We start from the raw sequence: 6,453 nt of genomic DNA on the forward strand, positions 1-6,453 counted from the left end.
GAGCAAAGACGAGTTTAAGCGCCATACAGATGTATTTCTGTTAGATTGTGAACTAAATATCTCCAAGGAGATGGGAGCATGGTTTGTCCATGCAATGGGTCCAATCTCTACTTTAGAGATGTGCTGTAGTGTAATTTTATTTACAAGGAACAGATCAATTTGTGAATAGGACTGCTGTGGTTGAGAGAAGAAGGTATAGTCCCTCTCTTTGCCATGCAAACATCTCCAAGCATCAAATAAATTAATATTTTCTAGAAAGGAGGGCAAGATGGAGGGTCATTTGCGGGCTTTGTTGGAAGTGTCTGCATCAGCATTCAAAATCTCAATGAAGTCCCCACATATTATAGTGTGCCTTTTAGAGAATTGTTTTAGTTTGGCTCTTAATCCTCTGGAAAAAGGATCATTGGTGAGTGTTAGGGGCATACATTTTCAGTAGGGTTGTCAATTTATTATTTATAATGGCCATTAAAATTATGTATTGACCTGCTGGGTCCAAAAGAGAGTAATGTAACTAAAAATTAAGTGTATGTTTGATGGTTATCATTACTCCCTTTGACTTAGTCTCTGCGTTAGCAAAAAAGTAATGAGTAAAACTGCCATGTTTACATGTAGGAGAGTTAGATTGTTTGAAATGTGTCTCTTGGGCGCATAATATATCACTATGAAGCCGTATAGCTTCTTTCCATAGGATAGAGTGTTTATAGGGCGTATTTAGCCTTTTGGCGTTAATAGAGGTAATCCTAACCATAGTTTCATAAGGATTTGCTCAGAGAAGGTTCATGGAGTTTAGCATAACAAGCAAGCTTAAGTGGTTAACTCAGTAACATTTTGTCAGTATAAACATGCTCATTAAAAACAACTTAGTACAGTAGGAATACAATTGAACTAGTAACTGATATAAGTGAGGTCACCAATAGTCCCTAGAAAGTAAGAATTGAAACATGAATTTGCCTAGCAGACTCATCAGCTGGAGGGGTGGATAAAATACTGTTGACCAGGATTGTATGTCATCCTCCACCTCTTTAAGTGATGAGAAGTAGTTGTAGACAGCTGACAAAAGCTTCAGAGGAAGGAACAGAAAGTCAAGTGTTAAGTGTTATTTTCCCATCCTGGGTAAGATGCTGTGAGGCGTATTTCTTCTTGGTGGTTGTGAGAGGGGTCACCTTAAATCACCACTGGGTAAGACATTTAACGCCGTCATTTGGTGTCATAATGGGGATAAGTTTGTTTTGATATGTCACTAATAGCTTCATAGGATATCCCGAGCTATATTTGATCTGTTGATTGCGCAGAATTTCAGTAACAGATCAAAATTCTTTTCACCTAGCTACAGTGGCTGGCGAAATGTCAGCAAAAATAGCAAAGCGTGCAAATGGCTCTGGTAGCATTTTGAGCTTCCTAGTGGTAGACATCAGCATATCCTTAATATGAAATAAATGCACCCATGCAATAACATCACGTGGGACTGACGCTGGGAGGTATGCCGGTTTTACCAGCCGTGTGCACGGTCAATGAGAAGCTCTTGTTTAGATAGCGAGGGTAGAATCTTTTTAAAGAGAGTTTGCAATTAGCTAACCGGTTTCCGATTGAGATACAGGTTAAGGAATTCCTCTGATTTTAACATTGTTCCTTCTCGATCTGTACACGAGATCTATAAGTTTGTCTTTCAGTTCCTGCATTTTACGGTTGTTCCTGGTATGCGTCCACTAGATCATTGTGGTTGTTACTATCTCTCCCACCTAGTTTCTAGCCCTTCTGTGCATTCAGCAATTTGTGAGATTTGGGTCTGTGTATGGGAGACTGCTTTGTACATATCAGATTGTATGTCTCTGTAAAGTGATTGCAGATTTGCTTTAAGTTCAAGTGCTGAAACAGGTTTGTCAGAGGCTGGATGCTCATCTAACAGGTAAATTGTGGACAGGAGATATAAAGAGCTTTTTACTTACCGGTGCCTTGTTTTGTGGAGATTGTAGTGGAGAGGAATCAGATCTTTTATTAGGATCCCTCTGTGGGGAGGACTTGTCAACAATGTCCTCATAAGATTCCAGCTCAGCCTGCAGGCTGCAGGTTGGTCTGTGTGTCAACGTCATCTTGTCCCCCCCTGCGGCTGTTCTGGGGAAGAAATCAGTCAGTTTTCGTGGGGTTTCCTCTTGGCAGGTTCCTCTCTGTGTCTGGCGTCGGTATCCGCATTACCAGTGGGTGTCAGTGCGGCTGCCATCACTGTGGGTTGCTGTACAGAGGCAGGGATAGACGGAGCTCCTGGCTCAGGCTGCCATACGGCTCAGCGGCTCGGACACGCTCTCCTCCCATGTATTTTTTACAGCTTAATCTATATCCAATAGCCCTCTGGTGAATACTAATTGGGAAGTACTAATAGTGATATCAAGCCCTGGGAGACCTCAACAGATCATTAATATCTCCGTCAGATTATTTGTCCTACAGTAAGTGGTCCATTACATGTAGCTGTCATGCATAACCATATAGGTTAAAATATTGATTACTACTAGACATCTTGTCCTTTTTAAACACTTTAGACTCTGTGTCTCAGGTTAAATTCTTCCTAATGCTCTGGTGCCTGCCCAGTGATCAGTTATGCACGTGTGCCTCATCTACAGGGTGGGTCTCGCACTCTCACATATGGCTGCAATAGATTGTACTGTGATATACAAACTACGTAATATAATGAAATTACATACATATTTGAATTTGAGTATAAATGGTATTGTTTTCCTTCAAAGATGAGTACTGTGTGGTCTTCATGAGCCCTGATGAAGCAGTGGCAAAACGCATCAGCGCGTGAGGACCTACCTATTGGTGCTCATCCTTTTGCTACTGAATTCTATGCAGGAAACTGCCCTATGTGGCTTTTGTATTCTGTGTGTTTTATTAGATGTTCATGTTCACAACACCAATGTTGTTTTAATAACTGATACTGAAATAAATATATAATGTTTTAACAAATTTTGAATAGTTACTCCTCTTTTTGGGCCTGTACAGTCAGATTCTTTTTCCAATTTTTTTCTACTGTATGCATTACGGATCATGGCCACAAATAACACTTTAATGATTTCACTTTTTAATTTGTTGCACTAAATACTAGGATTACTGCACAATTTAAACAGATTGTTTTTTGATGTGTGTTGTAATTTACTAAGGATATATTTAATACAATTGAAATTATTTGGAATAGTGCACCACACCCCCCTTTTTCATTACTTCAAGAAATGAGATAGGCCATCAGTACATCAGGTGTGATCAATTTTTAATGATTATTACCATAGCTTGTAGACTCTAAAACTTTCAGACAGACCAAATAATATGCATCGATTTGGGTTATTTTTACCAATGAAATGTAGCAGTATAGATTTTGTTCAAACTGTATAAAGAAAAATTACTTATTTTCAAAATTTTATAAGAGAAGCAAAGAAAAACATTTTTTTTTTTTTTTTTTGCTTATAGCGCAAAAAATAAAAAATAAAAAAAACTGTGGTGGTGAAATACCACCAAAATAAACCTCTATTTGTCGCAAACAAAAAATATATAAACTGAATATGGGTACAGTGTTGCATGACTGACTAATTATCATTCAAAGTGTGACAGCACTGAAAGTTGAAAATTGGCCTGCACAGGATGGGGGTTAAAGTGTCCAGTATTGAGGTGGTTAAACTATACATTTTTTTTCATTGTAAATTTAATTTTGCTGTAGTACATCCTACAGCAAGAATGAAAACAAAAATTGCATAAAGTTCCCCCTCCCCCTCCCAAAATGCATATCAGACCTTTTGAGTCTGGTATGGATTTTAAGAGAATACCTCACACAAAAAAAAGCATGAGGTCCTCCAGGAAGTCCATATCGGACCTTTAGGGTCTGGTACAGATTTTGAGGGGAACTCCATGTGAAAAAAATTAAAAGTGCATGATTTGCCCCTAAAAATCCATACCAGACCCTTAATCTGAGGATGCAGTAAACTTGTTGAAATCTGGAAGCCCTTTTTACATTAAGGGGCCATTTAGATACCACCTTCTCCAATGTGAATGAGTATGGTGTACACAGTTCCATGCACACCTTGATATACATGCTTCTACTATGGAAGTTCTGGAAATGTTATAGTTGGGACTAGAGTATATACAGAGGTCCCTTGATGTGGGCACTGCAGGTTACACATGTATTTGCAAATGTATGAAAACAAAACCATCTGTTTTTGATGCAAACTGTTAGACAGGGCCAATTTGGTTGTTTTGCAGGCTGGCTCGTAAGTATTCTGGGAAATCTTTTGTTTGTTTGCGATGTGTGTTGCCCTTCCATGTGCACCTTGTTGCAAAGGCTAGTTATAGGTTGCGGTGGTTGCCTTATTTTTGTACAGTTGTTCAAATTGGGTGCAGGGACACACTGGATGCCTTCACTGCCATTGTGCTATTACTGGGCATTATGTGCATCCCTGTGTCTTTAGGGAGGAGTGGGCTCCCTCCAGGCACACCTGCCCTTAACCTATCCATTGATATATGTGCTCCTACTATGGCTCTTTAAATTTTAGAGTTAGGATTACAGTATATACAGACGTCCTTTGATGTGGACACTGCAGCTTACACATGTATTTTCATATGTGTGCAAACAAAAACCTTTGTTTTTAAAGCAAACTGTTAGACAGGGCCAATTTGGTTGTTTTGCAGGCTGGATGGTAAGTAACCCTATTTATTACCAAACAATGTTTTAACTTGGAAATAAAGACACCCAAACATTTTACAAGTACTTTATATACAAAAATTAAGACCCCCCCAAAAAAATCCCTCATTGTAAATCCATCATCAGTCATGTGATCCAGTGATGCAGATCCATGTTGGCTCCCTGACCGGATTAATAAGGCATTAAATACATTTTATTTTGAAAAAAAATTGCCAGCAAATGGGAGGGGTGCATGATAAAGAGGTATAAGGTATGGGCATGTTGCACATGTCCTGTGTGCTTTGATTACTTTTTGTGGGGCACATGTAGCACATCTTGTATCCACAACTGGTTAAGGATTAAACTTTGTTAGGCAAAGGCACTGTCACAGGACTTCATTCAGCAGTGCACACATTTAACCACTTAAGGACCGCCTCACGCCGATGTACGTCGGCAAGGCGGCACGGGCAGGCAAAATCACGTACATATACGTGATTTGCCTCCCGCGGGTGGGGGGTCCGATCGGACCCCCCCCGGTGCCCGAGGCGGTCCTCTTATGTCCACTGGCGATCGGAGGTGAGGGGGAGGCCATCCGTTCGTGGCCCCCCCCTCGCGATCGCCGCTGGCCAATCAGATCACTTCCTTTGCTGCTGTATGCTAAACAGCAGCAAAGGAAATGATGTCATCTCTCCTCGGCTCGGTATTTTCCATTGCAGCGCCAAGGAGAGAAGACTTCACTGTGAGTGCACAACACTACACACACAGTAGAACATGCCAGGCACACAAAACACCCCGATCCCCCCCCGATCGCCCCCCGATCCCCCCCAATCACCCCCCCTCCCTGTCACAAACTGACACCAGCAGTTTTTTTTTTTTTTTTTTTCTGATTACTGCATTGGTGTCAGTTTGTGACAGTTACAGTGTTGGGACAGTGAGTATTAGCCCCCTTTAGGTCTAGGATACCCCCCTAACCCCTCCTAATAAAGTTTTAACCCCTTGATCACCCCCTGTCACCAGTGTCACTAAGCGATCATTTTTCTGATCGCTGTATTAGTGTCGCTGGTGACGCTAGTTAGTGAGGTAAATATTTAGGTTCGCCGTCAGCGTTTTATAGCGACAGGGACCCCCATATACTACCTAATAAATGTTTTAACCCCTTGATTGCCCCCTAGTTAACCCTTTCACCACTGATCACTGTATAACCGTTACGGGTGACGCTGGTTAGGTCGTTTATTTTTTATAGTGTCAGGGAACCCGCCATTTATTACCGAATAAAGGTTTAGCCCCCCGATCGCCCGGCGGTGATATGCGTCGCCCCAGGCAGCGTCAGATTAGCGCCAGTACCGCTAACACCCACACACGCGGCATACGCCTCCCTTAGTGGTATAGTATCTGAACGGATCAATATCTGATCCGATCAGATCTATACTAGCGTCCCCAGCAGTTTAGGGTTCCCAAAAACGCAGTGTTAGCGGGATCAGCCCAGATACCTGCTAGCACCTGCGTTTTGTCCCTCCGCCCGGCCCAGCCCAAGTGCAGTGTCGATCGATCACTGTCACTTACAAGGCACTAAACGCATAACTGCAGCGTTCACAGAGTCAGGCCTGATCCCTGCGATCGCTAACAGTTTTTTTGGTAGCATTTTGGTGAACTAGCAAGCACCAGCCCCAGGCAACGTCAGGTTAGCGCCAGTACCGCTAACACCCACGCACATACCGTACACCTCCCTTAGTGGTATTGTATCTGAACGGATCAATATCTGATCCGATCAGATCTATACTAGCGTCCCC

Source organism: Aquarana catesbeiana, linkage group LG02, assembly GCF_042186555.1.
Source record: "Aquarana catesbeiana isolate 2022-GZ linkage group LG02, ASM4218655v1, whole genome shotgun sequence".
In the NCBI taxonomy this organism is placed as follows: domain Eukaryota; kingdom Metazoa; phylum Chordata; class Amphibia; order Anura; family Ranidae; genus Aquarana; species Aquarana catesbeiana.